Source organism: Leptosomus discolor, chromosome Z (genome assembly GCF_034619465.1).
Source record: "Leptosomus discolor isolate bLepDis1 chromosome Z, bLepDis1.hap2, whole genome shotgun sequence".
NCBI lineage: Eukaryota > Metazoa > Chordata > Aves > Leptosomiformes > Leptosomidae > Leptosomus > Leptosomus discolor.
The window spans coordinates 81,962,968-81,985,178 of NC_141419.1; the positions used below are offsets into that span (position 1 = coordinate 81,962,968).

General features: G+C 43.1%; 1 protein-coding gene across 1 annotated transcript in view; it reads left to right on the plus strand.

Moving 5' to 3' along the window:
- Nucleotides 1–22,211, plus strand: part of CCBE1 (collagen and calcium binding EGF domains 1) — a 97,982-nt gene that overhangs the window by 27,048 nt on the left and 48,723 nt on the right. The window lies entirely within an intron of this gene.

Below are 22,211 nucleotides of genomic sequence, written 5' to 3' on the forward strand. Positions count from 1 at the left end.
TAAAGACATTTTTAGCTTCTAATACTGAAGATACTTGGTGAAATGAGATTGCAGTGAGGAACATAGCCCATTTAGTGCCTGCCCTAAGCCAACACAGATGCCTACAAGCCATTTTCTTACATACTTTTCTCGCATGTGGCCTGTCTTTGGTCTATGAGTTAATTGATCCAGTATTTTCTAAGATAGTTATCTTCAGCTTTGACAGTTTGGTTAGGGAAGTGGTTGCACATGTAAATCAAAAATAAAACCCATATGCTTTCATCACTCTTGCAATTAGTCAGCAGTACTATGGTTCGTTTATCAGGAACAACAGTGGAATTTTTTCCCTCTTTAATTGAAGACGAGATGGGTGCTCGATTACTGACCTCTTGGGAGTTCAAAGCTCTAAGAGAGACCTCAACTATCACACATGCTGTGATCATCTGGTGTTTCTCAGTGATGGTAAATGAATACATTTGCACCCCCAAATTTAACTGGGTCCTCAAGGCTTTATGTGATGCTGAGAGAAAGTCTCAGGATGTTTAGACCATGCATGGTGGGACAGCACAGTGTGTTTGATCTCAGCAGAGTTTTAGTCTCTTCTTCCTGGTGGTTTACCATAGGGCTGTGTATCTGGTGGCATAGGTGTGGAGGTTGCAGCCTGCCTTCATAAGAGAGTTGTGGGCACAGCATCCTCACTGCTGTGGGGTTTTTTTTGATGTTTCACACCCAATGAAAAGAAAATGCATCAAAATAACAGTAAATCAATAATTGCCATGAATTAAAGGCCTTGCTTTGGTTATGGTTTAGTAGTAGTATTTACACCAAAGGCTTTTATCAGCATTTAGCTGGAGTGGGGACAGCCATCAGAGTGTAATTAAACTCCATTTAGAGGGTTTAATTTGTGCTTTGGTGTTGAGGGAGTAATTCCAAAGCTTAGCATTATAAAGGGGATTTAATCACAAAAGATTAAATAAATCCCAGCTATGTTTGACAGGCATTTCACTCTTCACTAAATCATATGATCCATAATTATTCTCCAAAAGCCTAATTAGCTCCATTCCTTATTTAAATTGTATCTCTTCTACGAGACTCTTCTGGCATGGCTCAGTCTGTGTTGCCTTTTTGATGAATGTTTTTCTAATCAGGCTTTTCATCCAGCCATTTAATCAGTCCTTCCCTGCCACGAAGCCTGGCTGCCATACTCCCCGTTCAGCAAGATGCTTTAGACGTCTCATAACCTGGCCTCAGAAAGCTTGTGTGGCCAAGTGCCCTGGGGCAGGTGATAGCAGGAGTCAAAGGCCAGTGTGATGGCAAGCAGTGTGATTTAAACCTGTCTGAAGAAACCTCTGAAGAGGTTTTTGCTGGAGGCTTTCATTCCACCTGTTGCCCTATGACCTCCTCCGCTGGGACAGAGACATGCTTTATCCTCTTCATGGAAACTTGTATTTTCCTCCCTCGAAACAATATCATTTCTCTTCTATGTTCTTGTCCTTTTTTCCAAATGGGGTTTCTAGCAGGAAAAACTTGGGGTATATTGCCCCAAGATTAATACACTTTCGGTATTGTACTGGGTGTGTGTCATTCTGCCAGATGTACATACTTGGCTCAGGAAAAAATCAAATCTTTTACCTAATCAAAAATTCCTCAGGTGGAGTGCATGAACTTTTCCAAATACTTGAAATTATTAACAGAGATGCTTTCTGAAGTGTAATAGCAAACCTGCATGTTCCTGTAAGCAGATATGTAATCTGTTCACATCTAGTGGGGCTGGGGAACATTTGTCAAGGTTCATTTGGCTACAGTTACCCCTTGTTTTTCCCCTTTAAAACTTAGTTGCAGAATTTCCAAAGTACTTTCTGTTGAACAATAACGAAGAAATTAAGAGCTCTCATGCATACTAATTGCTTGCATGTTTTGCCTGAAATCTTTAATGGGTGGCTGCACTGTGCAAATGCTGTTTCCTCTGCATCAAGACCTGGTTTGGAGCTAGAGGCCAGATCTCTGGGGAAGGGCATAACACTGCTACATTTTCTATGTGGTTAAGTTCTTTAAAAGGAGACTTAAACTTGCCCATCTGGGTGTACGATGTTTTTCACCCTACTTTAAGCTCAGCTAAGTGACTGGACTGCCTAGGAGGGTGTATGTGTGTAAACCCTGACATGGGTATCAGAGCAATGCTTTGCAAATGCATTTCAATTCCATTATGCTTGATTTCACTGATCAATCATGCCCCACTGATTTTTTTTTTTTTTTTTAATTTTATGATGCTCCAGGTAGATAACAAATAATGTAGATGTCTAGAAAACCACCCCAAACCCTTCTGTGGGGAGGAGGAGCGCTAAACAAGGAAGGAATTGAATCTTTGAGGCTGATATTGGACAACATTTTTCTGTTTCATTTCATAAGATTGTTTGTCAAGTCCAAGCAAAAGCCAAAGCAAGGTGTGAGGTCCAGCCCATGCTCACACAGCAGCAGTCTGTCCCTCCCTGCTGACGTGTGGACTACAGAGGGGAATTAACAAGCCATGCTTAATAGAGGCTGTGGGTTTTCGGTTCATATTGCCCAGGCTTTGCACTAGAGATTGTGAGATGCCTGTTGCCAGCAACCCCTTTGGATGCTTGTTACACCGCCAGAGCTGGTGCTGACACAGATGCAGGGTCTCTGACCTGACTGCAGCTCTGTACCAAGCCTCTAAGGGTAAAAATAATGCCCATGAGATGGCAATCGATGTGGTCAGGTCCACGGAAGGCAAAGCTTATTAGCAAAGCCTGGACCCCCTTAGCAGCAGTGGTTTGGCAATTCAGAGCTGCCATGTGCACGGCCAGCGCTCTGCTGTGATTGTTTTTCAGGGTATCGACTCCTGATGTTTACGTGCCAGTCTCCTGACTTCCAGGTGACACAAACTCTGCCAGGAAAAAATCTCATTCAGTATGCACCAAATCATTCAACACTGAAAAGATTCCTTGAAATCAGTCCATGCTCTCAGACTTTTGAATAGAAAGATTTCCCAAGTGGTCACAGCAGATGTCAGATGTTCTGCTTCTAGCATCTTCACAGTTTCACTCTTCCTTGAAACACAGGGATACACCAAGATATTTTTTAAATTGCAAGGAGAGGGGAATTATTTTGCTACATTTCTGAGTTAAAATGTTTTTCTGCGAAGATGTGATATGAAACCAGTTATAAATGCAAAAAAAAAAAAAAGATTTAGAAATAAGAAAGTCTTGAGTTGTGAACCTGAAGCAGACAATGGCACAGGGACTTAAATTCTTCTTACTCAGATTCTCTTTGTTATCCTGTGGATATCCTGTGGAGTTGGGTCTGAAAACAACAAAATACATGTCCAAACCCCAGGATGAGGACCTGAGGAATAAAGAATGTTGGCTAATTTAGCTAAGGATAACTTGTTATAGGCTTTTGTAACAACGGTTTTAAGCATGCCAGAATTTAGAACACAATTTGTTTTTTTCGGGAGTTTAAAAAAAAAAAAAAAGTAGAAAGAAAATAATTACGCAAGGAAACATTCTGTGTTTATAAAAAGCCACATTACTGCACATTGTATCGCTCATTGTGCCAGTTCCATTTTCTTTGGCACGGATGAGGAGCAATGCCAGTGGCATGGACAATCTCCATCCGCCCTGTGGACCCGTGCTTCGTGTGATGCTCCTTCTGGTCCCTGTCACTGGCTCCATGGACCATCTCCTTTGTTCTCCTGCACCCTGGACTATGACTAATCCCCAGTAATGAGAAGATACTTATCCAGCCTGAATTGCTGCGCTCTGAGTCAAGTGTATCCCCCTCACCCTTGCCATGCTGCAGCTATTATATGTGCGCCAGGATTATACGATTCAGGTACATCCCTACAAAGAAGGATGGAGAGGAATAGGGGCGTAGTCCTATTACACCACTAGGAACATGGTGTAAAGGAGGAGGACAGTATGGAGTATAAGAGGCAGGAGAACTGGTAGCAGAAAATACAAATTCCCAGCTCAGGAGAGGCATCCTCATGAGAGGCACTTTGCTCCCTGCTAGAGTGTACCTTTGCAGCTGCAGTTTAGTCCCAAATCCTGGACAAAACTGTTAAGAAACTTGACGTCTTTCGAAGATTTCAGAGCAGCTTTGTTAATGCACCAAAGCCTTTGTTTGACCTTTTCCTGTAATCCCCTGAGTGCAGCATTGTCTAATTAAAAAAAAAAAAAAAGTCATTATTTTGTGAATAATTATAATAATAATTGCTATGTGATTTCTTTTTCACAATTTTTAAACCAGTGGTCATTTACCAAAAATAGTTGACTTGTTTACATAATTGAGAGCTTTTAAAGGAGATATTGTCTACCTCATTGTCCCAATCAGTTCAAATATTGCATAAATCCTGTGCCAGGGAAAGCTACGGGATGTTTGAAGTTCTGGGAGGAGGTAAAAGGGGATGAGTCTCGCTGGCTTTGATGAAGGCAAGATTTTCAAAGGCAAATGAGGTCTGTTTACTTAATTTTTGGGCCTGTGGTGACTGCAGGAGTCTGATTCTTCTGGGATGGAGTGGGGAACATTTTGAAACCTAACCCATGGAGACAGAACACAAAGATGTCTTGGTTCTCCAGCCAAACTCCACCTACCTGGGCAGGTGGAGAGCTGGTCATGGGCTAGACCCGCTGAGGAACAGCTTTCCTGTGTGACTAGGCACAGATGGCTGGTTTATCAGTGGCCATGTGGGTTGGCTTTCCATTGACCATAAGGGCAGTTCAGGGTACTTTAGGGAGACAGAGATACAGCTCCCTGGGGAGCAACACTGGCCCTGAGCGCAGTGTCCAGGGGCTGCACGTGAGGCTGGAGCGGAGCCTGCTGGGATGCCCCAACTCTACATATTTTGTCACCTTAAAACACCCATGTGGCAAAAAACAGCTCCGGTGGTAGCTGTCAGACACCACATTGTGGGTGCCACCTCTTGTTGCTGGAAGTGGAGAGGGACGCAGGAGGAAAATCATGCAGGGCGTGGCCATTTTTAAAGCGCTTTCCCTAAGCTGTTGCTGAAGACAGGGATGGGATAGATGGACTTTTCTTTTGACCTACCTGACCTATGACAGTTTTCTGATGTTATCATCACTGGTTATTTATGCTGCTCTCGTGTCTTGTTCTACAGTATTTCATCTTTCTGAGCATTTGGAGAACACATGCATGTACTTAGCGAGGTGATGGTCTGATTTAGTTTCCCAGTAACTTGAAAATAAAATACACCTCTTAAAAAATCATGAAAGATTTGAAGAGCCAAAATGCTACACTTGAAAATGGCAAAACGCTCTGAAATTTGCTTTAACAGTTTGGATTCACTAGTACATTCCTTTTATCCCTCCTAAACTTCTTGGCTTACTTAAAAGATTCCTATCCAGATTGTCTCTAACAAATTCATCCTACAGATGGGTTGCACAATTAAAACGAATCTTATTTTTCTTTCTTAGGCTTTCAGTGTTATTATCAAATTCTGGATTGATCATTGTTTTCTAATCTTAATTAGCATGTCATTTTAAGTGCACAGAGGGGTTTTAAAAATAATTTGAGCTGGGATCATGCCGAAAGCTGCATCTGGATTCCTGGAGGATGAGGGAAACTTTGAATCAAGCAGCTGGCAAGTTTGGTGGATAGAGAAAGGCCAGCACAGTACTCTCAGCCTGTGTAGATATCAACAGGAACTCTTGGCTGCTATGGCAGAGTTGCTCAACCTTGTGGTTTCACTGGGAATCTTGTGTCCAAGCTTTGCTTAACACCTGAGCTGCTGATACCTGGCTGTCCTGTGAAAAAGCTCTGCTTGAGGGGGGAAGGGATGGATTTGTTGTTGTTGTTCTTGTTGTTGTTAGTTTTTTTAAGCTGTTGTCTGCAGAGGGACTCAAGAAGATGAACCCAACAGCCAGAAACATCAAGTAAAGCAACAGACCTGCTGTGCAGTAACCCTGTACCTGCTGCAGGCTGCCTGCCTCGGCACTTTACACTGGTGGGATCACTCTGGTGGCATCCTGCTCCCATGGGGTCTGCAGCACCCCAGGGCTGGTGTCTTTGTGACAACTGAGTTGGTTTTGTGGTTCCTGCTGTAAGGGTGTGAATGAGCCCCTCTTATCCCAGATCAACAAGGAAACTTAAAACCACAGGAAGAGGCTGTGAGCTCTGCTTGGTGCTTGTGGATTTCTGGAGACATGTCAAGCCTGTGGGGCTCTGCTGGCTCAGGTGTTACCATGTCCCTGTGAGCCCAGGTTAATCCTTGCAGCTTTAGGGTCCAAAGAGAAATTGTGATTGAAGATCACTTCCTTTTCTATAGGTCTTCTTGGACCTGCTTGACATGGCATATAGAATGGTGTCACTTATTGCTAGGAAAAAAGATGACTCCATTGTGGATGGCGTCATCATGAGTATTCCATTGGAAATGCCATGTTTGTTGTTCTGCTTGTATGAATCGTTGTTTCTCGAGCAGAGTTTCACATGCAGTTTCATGATACCGAGTACTTGGTGGTGATACAAGTTTCTCATGTCTCCCCATCCCCTGGTGCTTGTCCCTGTACCACACTGCCTCAGCTCTGCCTGCACGGTGGCCTCAGGCTGACACCAAGAACTGGATCAGGGAACGGATCTTGCCTTTTTGTTATTGGGTTTGGTTTTTTTTCCTCTTTATTTTCCTTCATTTTGTTTTTAAGTCAGAGGGGTCCCTAACGTGGCTGATGGAGTGGCCTCTGTTTGGGCTGGGGCAACACCACAATGGGTGCAGAAATCCCCTGTGAGTAGCAGGGCTGCCAGGGAGGCTGTGCAGTGTCATTGATGCCATTTACCCATGCAGTCGTATGTTTGTGCCTTCAAACAGGATTCCTAAATTTATTTTTTTATTACTATGTTCACAAGGAAACCTATGCTTCCAGCCTCACCTGCAAGTGTGGTGGTGTTGGTTTGCAAGCCACCAGGGTGTTGTGGAGAGCACACCAAAAATTCCCTGGCCACAACAGAGCCCCAGAGCTTGGTGAATTTTCCTGTAAATCATATGTATCCAATTCTACCCTCCTTATCTCAATCCTGATGTGAGCAGCATGAGGGACAACTGAATTAATTCCAATTACTAGTGTAAATGTGAACGTTACCTTTGGGGTGGAAAAGCAACAAGTATCTCTCATTGCAGGAGCTACCAAGGTTACTAATACTCATTTAGGGAAGGGGGCTGTGTGTGTATATAGATTTAGCACATTCTGGAAGCTGGATGAACTCACTGCTCTTCACATCACTAAACTTAATACCAAGAAGTATTCTCCCTTAATCCCAAATAGCAAAGTGCATATTTAATGAATTCATTTTTATAATCAGAAGCATATTTAATTTCAAACTTCTGATTGTCATGCAAAAGTTGAATCTGAAGTACTTCCCAAGTTTAAAAAATTGTTGTAATATCTAAAAATAAGAAGAAAAATAGCTTGTGTCCAACAATGCTGATTTATAAAGACTTTAGAAGGGGAAAAAAGAAGAAACAATGTAGTTTTTGTGACCTGAGCCTTTGGCACCAGCCCAAACCCGTTTGCATGCTGAATCCATCCATTATACACTTTGTCAAATCTTTCATATAATCCCACTGTCTCTGGTCTTAATCTTAAAAAAATAGGCCTTTGTTTTGTATTTGACTCCTGAGGATAAAGAATAGGAGACTGTCTGCAGTGTTGTCAAACCTGGGTGGGCATTTTAATGTGCCTTATACATTTTTCTATTGTGTAAGGGCATTTCCCTCCATGTGTGCGAGTCCACTGGGTGTCCATTGTTTATATCCTCCGCTGGTGTTATCTCTAGATTCCTCCTCTTCTCTAAGGGAGTAGATTTCTCCACAGCAGCTTCACTTCCAGGCTCAGAAAAGCCATCATCATGGGGCCACTGGCAAGGCACTCAGCTCAGCTCATGGGCTGCTGAGGGGTGAGTGCTCCTGCAGGGAGGAAGCCTATATTAAGCTTTTTTTGAGAAGTCATAGGAAAATTGCAATACCTCAGGAGGGAGGGTGATGCTGGGCTGCTCTGCCAAGGGCAGACTTTGCACACCAGGCTGTGCAATTGGGAACTGAGTCTCTGAATAGACTGAAATCTGCAGCCTCCATTTCCACCATGATTTTAGCCTATACTTATGTCTCACATTTTTCTGTAAAGGAGCACTTTGGTTGCAATAGCCGCAGCAGACTTAGTGTGCAGCTGTTTGTTGCTTTTTGTTGATGCAATTAGTGATGTCAAGTCCCAGTCTGTATCTTTGTGTCTCTTGGGAGAGCAAGACACATTCAGCTGTCAAAATACCACATTCTGGTGGGGAGGGAAGAAAAGGCAACATTCACTCGTGTATTTATCGAAATTGTTGTTTGTCACCTATCCCCTCCATTTTAGCTCACAATTCGAATAGCCTCCATATGCTCCCTGTAGTGCTGAAGAACAAGCAAGACCTTAGCTGCTCTATTATTTTAAGATTGAAGCAACATTAAGCTGACCCATATTATGCAACTAAGAATTGTACTTTGCAGTTTAGTGAGTTTTTATACCATTAACCTTTTTTTTTTAGCTAACTACTTTCTTCGTGCTTTTGCAGAATGTCCATAGCTCGAGGGTTATGATTGCTGTTACCCTGTAACATATTTTGGAGAAATATTCAGAATTGTGGTCAGGTTGGTATGGACGTTATAAAGAAATGGGTTACTCCGTAGCAGCATCTGTCCAGAAAAGCAAAAGATATCAGCTGTTTGCCTGCAAGCCTTACGTCAACTCATTATAGATGTTTCTGTCCTACATAATATAATTTCTGTTTTTTCCCTAATAACGCTATTGTCATTGTCCCAGCTGAAAATCTTTTATACTGCAGCTGGTCCCTGGGATCAGTCTAGGTCCTGTGTTTAACCACCTCCCTGTAATTTGGCCATGCAGGGCCAACATTGTCATCCTATGTCCATGCAGTTTCCAGGGATGACTCTGACGGGATTATTTGCTTTTTATGAGTCAATTGATGAAACAAAACAACTGCAGTGCAAACCATTGTCAAAAAGTGCGAGAATATTGAGACTTGAACCACAAGAAAGCCAAGCCTTTGCAAGTTGCAACAATGGAGGGTCGCTGCTTTTAACCCCGATGAGGGCAGCAGAAGTGACATCAACAAGAGTAGAAGAAACTGCTTAGTGTTGACAAAGGCTTCAGCTGTGGGATCTGTGGGAACTATGATGTCAGGTAAAGATGTTTTTACTTATTTATTTGGAGCAGGTTCTTTGGTTCTTATACACAGAAATGGTCTGTGCCTTTTTGCTGGTGAAGGGAAACATGCATGTGATGTGATTACTCAGGCAGCTGAAGTGAGCAGACTGCAGCTGCTCCACACAGCCCTGTGCAATGATACTACTTACTAACTCAGCATTTTTGGTGCATCACGTCCACCAAGCTGCAATGCCACAGCCTAAAGCACTGCCTAAAAACGTGAGAACCATTGAGCTGGGTGATGCTTATGATCCACCAGTCCCAAAATGTCATCTTCAAGAGTAGCCAACGTCCCTCTCCTCAATACTCTCCTGTAGTTTTTCCCAAATTTTCAGCCATTTTCAACTCAAACACTCACAGAGCAGGAGACAGTTTCTGTATATTTAGTCAAAATAATGGAGTTCTCTTCTGCAACTTTGTTCGGTTTCCTGTTTGACAGATGAAATCTTTGTCATCTCTTGGCAAGTAGCTCCACCATTCAAATAGCCATTGTGTGGGTAAAATTTATGTTCATTTTATTTGTACCTGATTCTTACTAGCTTCATCTGATGCTCCCTGCTTCTTGCAAAGTGCCAGTGATGTAGTATTGAATGGTACAGTGTAGTCATGCATTTTGAGGGTTGTCAGCTTGGCAGACTCCAGTATGTCTTATGGACATTTATTTGGTAAAAGTTATTCCAGCACAAAAGTTCCTCTTATAAAGTCTCTGTTTCTAATCCCTCATATTGCTTAAATCTGACTTCTGGGACAAACATCTCTTAAAATATATTTTCCGTTAATAAAAAAGTTTTTCATTTGAAGTCAATTAGGAAAGAAATTGTTGAGGGACTGGCATCTACTCAGGAGATTGCCTGTTGGTACAAGCAGGGAGGAATCGTGGCCGGATTTAGCATAGGCAGATCTGCACCTGCAAAGCTTGGGAATTGTTTCTGCTGGCCCAGGGATGGTTCAGCACTGCTGTGACTCCCTGAAACTTCCTTAGCTGCCCACTGCGGCCTTGTTATGGATTTGTGGCAGATTTCCAAGCTCACTCTAGCTGCCTTGCCCCACTGAGATGATGCACTTCTTTCCTACAGTTGGTTCTCCAGCTTCGCTGGTGGTTTCTGTGCAGAAGCTGTAACCTCTTCCTTGATCTCCAAAGTGCCACACCTGCTTTGGGCAGGCTCTAGCATGGCAGCAGCCCAGCTACAGAGCTTGATGGCCTGCCCTGGAGCAGTGCTGCCTGTGTGGTCATGGTTGGAGCCACGTCCCATCATGGGTCTAGCCCTGAAGGCAAACACCTCCTGGCCAGGCTCTTTTCAGAGACCCCAGGAAAGTGTTTCACCTCTTGGCTTATGCATGAACTCATCCACCCCGCCTCTTTACCCAAAATGTGTCCCACAGGATGGGTTGCCTGGCTCTCATCCCCACTGGCTGACCTGACATTGCTGATGCCAAGGAGCAGCTCTTCAGTCATCCTTCCTCAGGCTGCTGTATCGCCAGCCTGGGGTGAGCAGGGAACATGAAGGCTTCTGGCCTTTGTCAGCTTCCCAGAGAGGTGGGAATCCAGCAAAGCAGCTGCTGGTTGCTGGGCTGGGTGTGCGCTGACGCCCCCCCGGGTGGTCATGGGGGGTGCACATGGGGTCTTGGAGAGAGGAGGCAAGCCTCAGAGTGATGTGGCCTCTGCAGAGGTGTGGGCTCTGCCACGGGAATTTTCCTTAGGTGACTTATTTACACAGAATGGGGATCATGGAATTTGCTGATAAACTGTTAGAAAAGGGAGAACTGGTGAAATGAAGGCTTCTTATCTCTGCATAATGTGGCATGCAACCCAGGATATAAATTACAGTTTTCACCAAGTACTAACGGAGAGGCTGTTCCTGAAAGCAAAGGTAAAGCCTGTGGAGCATGCTAAGCAACAGCGTGCTTTTTTACCAAAGTACCGGTACATGACTTCTCAGATAACTATTTAGCTTGAGTATCTGTAAGCTGTGGGCATCTTTTGGGTGCGAGGCTGAGAAACAGACTTATTTCTGTGCTTTCTGGGATGTCTTGGGGGTGACTGTGAGAGGAGACGCAGCCTGGATGCTAATGAGTTCAGCAGATGCTGGGAGTGATGTTATTTTCCTACTGTCAGCACAGATGCTGTATTGCCAGGCTGGGTGTTTTTAAGACGATGGATACCTATGATGGATGCCAAAGCTACTTCAGTCTTTGTGGGCTGTTTTTCTTTGACCCTTCTAAGATTTAAACCAGTTCTGCTCTTACAGAGTCTCTCACTTTTTTAAGAGTATTTGACATAATGGGCATAAACTGCATATTTTTTAAGCTCTTGACAGCTCTTTGACAGCTCTTTGACATCTCTCTGAAGTTCAGAAGCTTAAGTTCTGCTAATGCCTAATATTGACCTTGCCAGTGGGTTGTTATCCCAATCCCTGTTGTCCCGTGTGCCATAGACACCAGCTGGTGTGCCAACAGAGACTGCAGAGCAAGTCTCACCAAGTGCCTAGATATCAGGGGTCTCTCTCATGTGGCCATTCTCTCTTGCGATTATAAAGCATAAAGATCCCTCTGAAGACCAGGTTTTCTGAGAGGTTCAGAGACAGGTCTCAGTACACACAGTTGAATTATCTTTTCCCCTAAACAAGAGTTAGCTTTTGTTATTTCTAGAGGTTCAAGCCTGTTGCTAGAATATGAATGCTACTAGTTTATCTTTCTTCAGGCAATGTAATATTTTCTTGGCTATGTAACCCATCTTCCTGTGCAGTGAACAGATGTTTTCACTGGATTCCTCACATCTCTGAGGTCTCTTTCCTGGATGTTTTACATTCAGTTAGAATTTGTGCATGTGTAGAAGCTCCTTCTGGGATGTACTGCATTTCCTCCTTGCGAGTTTCCCAGAGTGCTGAGATGTCTGTTGGCTTTCTGGTGTCTCCTGGACTTACGTGAAAGTAACTTTACAAGATGCTTTGTCAGCCAAGGGTCTTTCCACCTTATGCAGCTGATAATTAATTGGCACCGATTTTTATTAACAGTCAAGGTGTTCTTTATTCTACTATTTCACTTCATGTTGGAAACCACCAGCATTTTCATTGTGAATGTTTCTCTCTGTTTTTGAACTTCTTACTCCATAACATAACATTAATTTTTACATCATAGTGCATGTGAAATAATAAGCGGGGATGGTTTGCTGGTCCTTAGTCTTTTCAGCTTTGCTATACCAAGGCCTATGGCTTTTTGCAGGCATAATTATATTGCTGTCCCTCTGGGTCAGTTTTGGATTTCTACTCTTTACTTAAAGGTGCAGCTTTTTGAAGATTAGTATCCATCATCTGCACTGTGATGGGCCTGACATGGCTGCACTGCTGCATGAGTAACAGCAAGTACAGCTAATCCATGCCGTTCCTCTTAGGCTTTTCCAGTTGAACATACGCAAACAATTTGAGCTGAAACTTCAGCTTGGCAATATTTGGGTAATAGCTCTGCGTATGGGACGAAGCAGTCTTCCGCTACAGGATTACCTCATGGGAGAAGTCCTTCCATTTGTTCCAGTTTGGCCTTAAAAATACATTTTGGTTTAGTTGGTGAATTTCTAAAAATGAAGTTAAGACAACTAGAGCAATGTTTTAGACGAATGATTACTGGACAGTGGTCCAGTTATAGCTGCTCTGTGTGGCTTTTTCATTATCCTTGCTTCATATGTTCATATGTTGTTTTACAGCACATGGCCAGAACTTTCTTAAACTTACTGATTTAAAAATAAATGTTAAGCTCGTGTGTTTACAATCAAATTTATCTTTTTAAAGTAGGGGGGTTTTGCGTATCTTCTTCGCCCTTTTTTTTCCCCTCCCCTCTCTTTTTCTGGAGAGAGTGTGATATGTGTTACGGAGATCAGTTATCCACTCTAACACATTAAGCAAACTTGGCAAAGGGAGGCATGAGTAACCTGCACTGACTGCACACAGAGGATGTGCCTTGGGTTGTCTCCTGGTCTTCATCTTTTATCTCACCTGGTTATGCTGTGCTGGCCCCCACCTATCAGATCATGAGCATTAAAGCTGTTAGCTTGGCAGCTTTTTTGGTTTCAGACTTTGCATTTCAGTTTTCAGAACTTCTTATCACTCCTGAGTGCCAGTTGGAGTCAGAAAAACATGTGCATCCTCAGTGCTGAGAAGATGGGATGTGTCTTGTTCAGGAAAGTGCTGCGCATGTCTTTAGAAAGGAGACTATTTAGTTCAGGAGTGGGCCCTTCAATCACATGTGATGATCTTGGGTCTTTCTTGGCTTAGTACAGCTGCTGGGTGTCATTAGGCATGCTGATTTGGGCTAAGCCCAAAGGGATTTTGGTATTGCAGTGGCTGACTTCTAGGCACCCGGCCACCTAATGAAGTCCAGATCCGATGTCAGACATCCAGACACATCCAGGGAAGACAAAGGGCTTGTGAGAGGAAGCACCGCAAAAACCCGTGAGATTTTTCCGTGAGCAAACCAGTGGGGATCTATGTTAAGATGCTGGTCAGTGCAGCACTGGCTGCTAGAAGCCCCCTCCTGGCGCTGAGTGCTTAAGATATCAAAGGCACCTCTTTTTAATGGGGAAAGCAGAGAGACCCTTGTGTGAGCCCTGCATGACAGCGGGAGGTTTGCCTCAGGTGCTGGGTGCACAGAGGCTTGGTGGTGGCAGGAGTAAGATGCTGGTGCCCTTCTGCTGTTTGCCCCAGCAAAAGGGTTAGGGGCCCGGGAGGCAAGTGGCAGGGTTGACAATGTCAGAATTGGTGCTGGACTTGCACACTTAGTCCTTGCTTCTCTCCAACTGCTTTGCCAAGGACAGGGTTGGGTGAAAAAAGCTGCATGGAAGCTATGTATCAGTACATCAACATTTAGATACTTGGCCAATAGGCTGTTTTAACAAAACTGTCCGTAACGCGTAACACACTCTGTCATTTCACAAGGCCGAAATACCTCTTCAAATAAAAGCAGCCATGCTGGCAAACGGTCTTCAAAGGTAGTGAAATAATCCCTAAGGGGAGATCTGCTTTTGTGAGGAATTCCCCAGCAGACGGCTGGGAGATCTTAACAAACAAGTCTTTTTAAACTGCCATGTACTTTGAAGCCTGAGTGAGCATTCATTCATTTGGCACAAAAAGCAACAGTGAAGAGGGGGAGCAAGGGGTGGAAAGGCTTAGTCAAGGTGAAAACGAAGTTGGGTCTTTACCCAAAGCCATTGTGGGTACAAATGAATTGCTTCAGTGGAGGTAATAAAAGATACGTTATCCCACATTTAATAAAAAGCAACAGTGAAAATACAAAGAGCTCATTTCAGGCTTCGGTTATCTGATGTTTATTGCACACAGCCGTTTCTACCAGACTGGAGACCCAAGAAGTGTATTGCCCTTTGAAGTGTGGGCTGTGTGGTCAGTTGCCCGTTTGCTGTTTTATGGCTAAATCTGCTTAATATGATCCACTTTCATCTTTTCAGTGGCAGAGGGGTCAGCGGAGGGAAGAGAGCAGACAGGCTTCTTGATGAACTCCCAAATGTGCACTGAGAACAGGGCAAACTGGGGAGCCCTTCACACCGGGGTGTAGGTAGAAAGGAGGGTGCAGGTTGAAGCAAAGGCTAGGCTCAGTGAGATGCAGAGCACACACAGCTTTCAGCAGAAGTGGGATCCTTGGCTGTGAGGACCACAGGCTTCGCAGTGAAAAGCACTGAGTAGAGCTATTGTGGAGTGAGTTTCTGTTCCCTTTGACTGGGAATAATACAACCTGGTCATAATTTTTGCTTATTCTGCTACTATTTTCAACTCTCATTTGAAACTGTTATCTCCAGTGGTTAGACCATGGTATTTGTAAAAATAAGTTTCTTGTTGGTGCATTTCCTGCTAACTAAGATATTAAAGCCTGTGGAAGAATCCCCACTAACATCAAGAAGCTTTGGACCGGGGCCATAGTCCACTTCCAGGCAGTAATAAGCCCTGCATATTTTGTCTATCAAAAGCAATTATTTTACAGATGAACTGTAATAAACTGGCTGAGAAGTTTACCTTTGTAATGCCATATAGAAAAAAAAAATCCATGGACTTGAATCACAGTCATGTTTAAATTTTCTTGTATAAAACAGTAACATACTTTTAAAGCTTATCTTACAAAATATTTTTCTGTATACCAAAGCATTTTGCACCAGCCTCACGTTTGCAAGCAAGCCCAAAAAATTTCAAGCAAAAGATAGACTTCTTTTTTCAAGGGATTGTGTTGTGATCGTTCTTAAAATAACATCTTTCTTTCCTCAGAGAGTAGATTGGTGTGCTGTGATATCATTGTGGAGTCATGACTTTGAGAAACAAACTTATTTATATTAATGAAAAATATTTCAGTTGAAAACGCTGTCAAAACAATCTCCAGGAAAGTCATTGTTATGGACTGGAAAGAATGCTACTTCACATGTGTTTAATTATTGGGGAAAAAAAATGAATCTTGCCTTGCATCACAAAAATCAATCTGCAATAACAGGAAATCCTGAGCCATTTTTGTAGAGGTTCCTCTTTCATTGTAACTTGCAATTGGTTCCAGCTTTTAAAACCTATCTAATTCTTGACAGCTACAATAATACTGCCTCAGCCGGACTGTACACAGCAATGCTCTGATTGTGAGTCTAATTTTACGTTGTAAATCAAAAATCCCAACCAACAATGGAATTTACTTGTTCGTATGCAGTGATGCTCCGTTACTTTTTGGTTATGAACACAGAGGTCAGTAATTATAGGAAAATGACTAAATCCATGAGCAAGTGACTGACTATTTTCCTTTCTTCCTTAACCTGTGCCTGCCTGCACTTACACAAGCTAAGGAAATAAAAAGTGAGGTCTGGATTGCTGTTATTTGTGCTGCCCAGAGCCCTGCATTCCCAGCCCCAGGACGCTATTGCATTAGTTACCGCACAGACACAGAGCAGGAGGAACAGCCCCTGTGCTAAAGCATTTTAGTTTTGGGGTCCAGATCGAAAGGCAGCAAGATGTGGATGCAGGGCATTGGGGCAGAGCAAGGAAGCCGCGCAGTGGTGTTGGGCAGCAAACCCCTTCAAAGCCTTTGGTGCACACAACAGCAAGGGAAGCAATCAAGAGACTACACAGCAGCTGCTGCTTCCCAAGGGTCAGACACGGGGATTTAATCCAAGACTGTGCAAGGTCTCCCTGCTAGTGACTAGCATCAGCTCTGTCATCTGTGAGAGCCAGTGGTGTCTATATGACACCCTGTTTGGAACTAATACATGCAGTGTCTATATGACACCGTTTTTGTCATCTCCATAGATCAGTCAACTAGGACGTCATTTCACCAGCTCTCTTGTAGTGTTCAGTGTTTCTCCCACATATAATGGAACTGGTCTAACATTGCTGCATGTATCTTGGCATGGGTGCTTTCAGTCTTGTCAGTGGAAATACTGTGTATTTTTTGCATTCTGCTTTCTCTTTATGTTCCTTGTTTTTCGCTATCTGATCAGTTCTCTATAACATGGGGGTTTTATCCTCCTTTAATGCATTTTTCCACCTGGCACACAGACACTTACAGATAGAATGCTTGCTTAAAAAAACCCTACAAAACTAAATTACTAGGATCTTGGCACAGGGTAGAGCTTGCACAGGGAATTAAACCTCTGAAACAGGACAGTCAATCGCTGCCCAAATGGTGGTAGGAGGCACAATTGCAGGGGTCCTTGCAGCGGCCTTTCAGCAGGATGAGGTGAGACTCCCCAGACTGCTGTGCTGCTCAGTTTGTCAGTCCTGCTGGCCATGCTCCAGTGCACACATGATCCATTGCTACTGGTTATCTTAAAACTACATACAAAGCATCTCCTACCTGCCTTAAAAATATACAGAGGACTCTCCTTCATGACCATTTCTGCATCTGCAAGAGCAATTTCTACTGGCCATTTGCAAGTATCTTTCCTGCCTTCGTCTTTGGCTGCATTGAGGAGCTTCTGGGATAGCCAGGTTCTCCACCCTGATGTTAATCAGCACATTGAAGCATACAAGTAGGTCTGTCAGCTAGATAGAGGTAGCTTGTGCACAGTGGGGACAGCCTGGTGGAATGTCTGGGCTGTCCGAAATCCCCACCTGGAGCCCCTCTGCAGCAGAGTCAAATGCTGTGCTGTGGAGCCAGCTAGGAGGTGGGTCAATCCCCAAGTCTTACTCCAGGCTCTTGCCCCACCGTGCAGAGATACCCTAGGGAGACCCTGGACCACCCAGGAAATTAATGACTTAAGTGCAGTGGGAGTGTGCACAGGCACAGCCCTGATGCTCAGCTGCACCACAGCTGCAACTATAAGACAAGCTTGAATTTTATCCTTATAATCACAATTATAACTTAAATTCCATAGATCTTACCACGTGCTTTGCAGCCTCCAGGTTGAAAGGCAAGCACTGGCTGCTGACTGCCAGATCCAAGGCGGATGTCTACTTTACCACTGCTCGTTTGCTAGTTGATAATTAGAAGAGAAAGTAAGGTAAGCAGCAGGCTACTTGTGTCACACCCATTGATACCTCGAGTGGCTCCAGAGGAGGATCATCTCTGACTAGTTTATTTTCAGATTCATTGTGAAAGGTTTGCAAACAGCAAGCCATGTCCACATTGCTGCGTGCTTTTCCACGGCCTGTAAAGTTCATGCTCTGCATTAGCTGCCATTTAGCTGATCTTGAAGGATCACTTTCCAAGCTGCCTCATGACTCACATACAATTTCTCTTTCCTTTGCCTGACCTAATTCCTCAAGCTCAGTGTTTGCTGTTCATTTCCTCTGATAATGATTGCACTGTGTCTAAATACACAGTAGAAGAACATGTTTGTCTCTTCTCTTCCTCCATGTGGAGGCATTCTCCTTCTGCAGGGACTTTGTGAGGAGCAATCTTTTGCTTACAGGGGACATCTTCTCCTCCTACACCTTGCCAAAGAGTTCATAGACTAGTGTCCAACCACTGTCCTGCAGCTCCAGCATCAGAAACCACCATGTCTGCAGGCAGGCAAGGCTAAGATAACCCTCAGCCTGGATTTTTGCCAGGTCTGGGCTGCTCACAGGGACAAGAGTATTGATCAGAAGTATGGAGCCAGTTTCCATATGGGGAGGGTTTGAACAGCTAAGGATTTATTTTGGAAAAGAAGCAACAAAGGAGAAATAGAGGTCTGTGAAGTCATGAATGAATCATGTGCTTCTCTTCTTAATGCAAAATCTAGATGCATTTTATTAGATGTCTGATAAAGTCATGAGGTGGTAGGTTCACGGATGATAAAGTATACATGGCTTCAGAAGAAAATTCAATTCAGGAAAGAAAGGTCCATCCTGAGCTCCTGGGCATCTTGAACATAGAGACACCAGCTCTGCCTTGTCTGCTGTATTACCTCCATGAATGATAACTGAGGAAAAGAGAGAAATTTTTGTATCCAAGTGCTCCTTTTGCAAATAGCGGGTAAAACCTCTGCAGGCAGACTGGAGGCTGTCTTTTATTAATAATAGGAGAAAACACCAAGATGCAGGACACCAAGTCCTGTACCTCCTAGGGGCAGGCTAGGGACTTGTTACAGGATTTGGCACTTAGGATTCCTGTTTTTTCAGAGGGAGCAGGAAGACAACCCCTCTCCCAACATTGAGTAGGCATTTTGGTATTGCCTTACTGAGAGAACAGATTGTCCAACATCTGATCAAACCACTGACTGGCATGGTTGGAGAGTGAAACTGCAGCTATAAAAATATCACAGCAGGGCTTGCCAAATGTCTTTATAAATTATTAAGGTACAGAGCCCCCTTTCTAATATTCAGATTCTGTGCTTGTTTACCCAGGGATTTGTTGGTTTATTTGTGCCGTGAGTCACTGCTCGCAGTTTGGAGAGTGAATGCGCACTGCCCTGCGGTGCGCTCGGGGCTGGATGTGGTTAGCTGCACAGCGACGATGGGGCAGCTCGCCACTGAACTGCACCAGAGCTGGTGGCACTGAGCTGCTTGATGCTTTTTTGATGCAAACGTGTTCACAGAACTACTTCATTTGAGGTCTCAAATTGAACGCAGGGTATCTGTCCATATTACATATTATGTCCAAAATCATGGGGTGGCCTAACTATTGCCGTACAAACTTAGCAAAATAAAATTGGTTTTCATGAGCAAGACTGAAAGCTGGAGACATGTTTTCAGTGCTGTCAATTTATCTAGTTGATGTCCATAATGAGTACCGTTTTTTGGTGATTCACTGTTGCTGTTCTGCCATGTTTAAAAATCAAACCAGAAGTAGAAGCATGGAGAAAAATGGGTGACTGCAGTGTGTAAATGAAGCATCCCTAGGTCAAAAATAACCCGACACTGTTAATTACAGTGTATGTAAAAGTAAATCATAGCAAACAAACTGGCCAAATGGGTGCTGGAGAATGCTCAGATGGTTTCTCTGCTGAAATCAGTAGGCAAGCTCACGGCTAAATTACAGGTGCTGCAAGTAGCAGGAAAAGAGAGTTAAATGGATTGTTTGTATAAAGCAAATGCTTGCTTTATTCAGGTTCCTCTTGCAAGCAAATACCCATTTTTAAATGGAAATATTTGTCATTCAAGCATAAATTCATCTCTTAACCACTGCCACCAAAGTTAGCTGGGATATTCGGGAGCACCATGAGCAGTTGGTAGCAGTTGCATGTTGTCTGTGCTTTGGAGAGCAAGACTTGTTATTCATCCTGTTGGGAGCAAAACCAAGGGATTTGGCGTTGGTTGTGCACCAAAAGTCAGGAGCAGAGAGTAATTATACCAAAAGTTCATGAATAAATGTGTCAGAAAACAGGAAATAACAGTACTTGGGGGCATGCTGTCTCCTGATTTAAGGTATAAAGTAAGAATTTCAAAATATTTTATTGCCTGAAACATTCCTGTCTAAGAAAACTTGAAATGCTTTTCAAATTACCTGGGATTTTTCATGTCGAAGATGTCATCAAAATTGATGCAGTCATAGAAAAGATTTGAATTATGATTAATTATCATTTTCCAGTGCTGAATGAGTCCACCTGGAGTTTTTGACCTGGCCTGTTCAAGTCAAAGAAAAGCAACTTAGCAGAGAGCTCCTGAGAAGTAGTTAAAAAAGTGGGATTTCATTTTCAACTCCTGTAGTTTACATGTGACGATGTGAAGGCAAAATTCACCTGACAAATTGTTCACAGTTAACCATTTAACCATTTCAACAGATGCACACATCCATAAATACATTTATATGACACTAGGCTGAGATTACTTTGAAAATTAATAGAGCTGAGTTAATTTGTTCCACAGTATAGCGCCGCATAAAGTCTCTCTTCTTTGTGGAGCACAATTACAGCAAATCCTTCAAGCAGCCCCATCCTCCCCATTATTGCCTGTGAGCCCTCCCATGACATGAGTACACACCAGTCATATTGTGGGGAATAAGCAAGTTGGGATCAAGTGGTGAACATGTTGGTGAGGGGAGAATTTGCATGATGGTAGGAAAGGCTAGTTTGGAATAAAGCAAATTGCACAGCATCACTGTAAAGTATTCGGGCTAGGAGCCTGTGAATGCACCCTGCCTGCCCCATGCAGCATATTCCACGATCTCAGCATCAACAAAGTGCTATTAATAGTTTTCCTGGGAGCTTGGAACACACCATTGTTCTACATAATGAAAGGAAAAGTAAATAAAATAACTCCTATTGTAGCTATTTTAAAATACTTAATCTGTGGAATCTGCTTTTTAAAAATACTCTGGTTTGGGTTTTTTCCTCCATGTGGACAGCCTCTGGCACTTTTCTAGTCAGCACTGTTCAATCAAAAATTTGGTATTCATAATATAGAGGGGTAACCCCCTTCCTTGCTGTAATTCCACTGGTAATAATTTAATTATGTCAAGGATAGCTGTGGAATTTAACTTTTTGTTTTAATTGTTACATAGAAAATGAGGCATTAATCAGTCCTTGAACATCCTGCTGGATTGTGAACTTCCAGAGTGTGTGCACTTTTTTTCCCCCCCTTTTTTAGCAATAATACAAGTTTGGAAGCAGTTGTGGTTCTGACACCCATGTCATGAGTTCTTCAGATGCAATAGGGAGAGATATTAAAAATGCACCCTACAATCCTTGAAAACAAAGAAAACAGGAAATAATATCTTTGAAAACAAAGATGATACAGGGCACCATTGGCCTGTATCACACTTCGTAGTCTTTGAGGTGTGTATGAAACTCTGGATGGCTGGCAGCTACAACAGGATGAGAAAGTAGCATTTTTTGGCAACCTCCAACATGATTGAAACAGTCTGTGTTCACCAGAAGTCCAATCCTTTTTTATTTACTATTTTTCCTCTGTTATTTATAAAACATCACAGCAACATAAATATCCTACATGAAAAGCTTATTGCATCCTGTTTAAAATAGTTGTTTTGTTGTGTACAAGCCATATTTCCTGGATACTTAAAACTGAATTTGCCAGCCAACTTTCCCCAGTGCTTATAGGAAGATTTATACTCATGAACACAGATTAATGTGCATGCACGCCTCTTAAGTGCCTGTAGTGCTTGAGCCTGGGTAGTAAAGTACCTTTGTATGGGACTTCTGATTGACTTTGCTGGATTTTACAAAATTGAACTAGGTCCATTGTGAACGGTGCAAGAAAGCTGCCACAGAGCACGTGATATTAAATGGATTACCAAAGAGCCTTTCTGCTGGCTGTGGTGCTTGCTTGCCTACCTCCTGGAAACAAGCACAAGAACATTTTTTTGTGAGGGGAAAAGAACAGCGTGTTTTCAGAGAAGTATCATAATTTGTCCCCTAAGGGTTCATTGAAGAATATTCTTTAGAGTAATTATTTTTCATTGGGATAAGAAGGCCTGTAGGACTTTAGATGTTGTGCGGGTTCTGGAAAAACCCCAGCTAGTGAACAAACTTTCTTTTCTCTTTGTGTGCTTATTATTCACAGAGAAGAATTAAGTCCGACAAGAAGCTCAGATCTGGCTTCCATTTTAATAGCCCTCCTCCTCCTCCTCCTTCTCCTTCTCCTC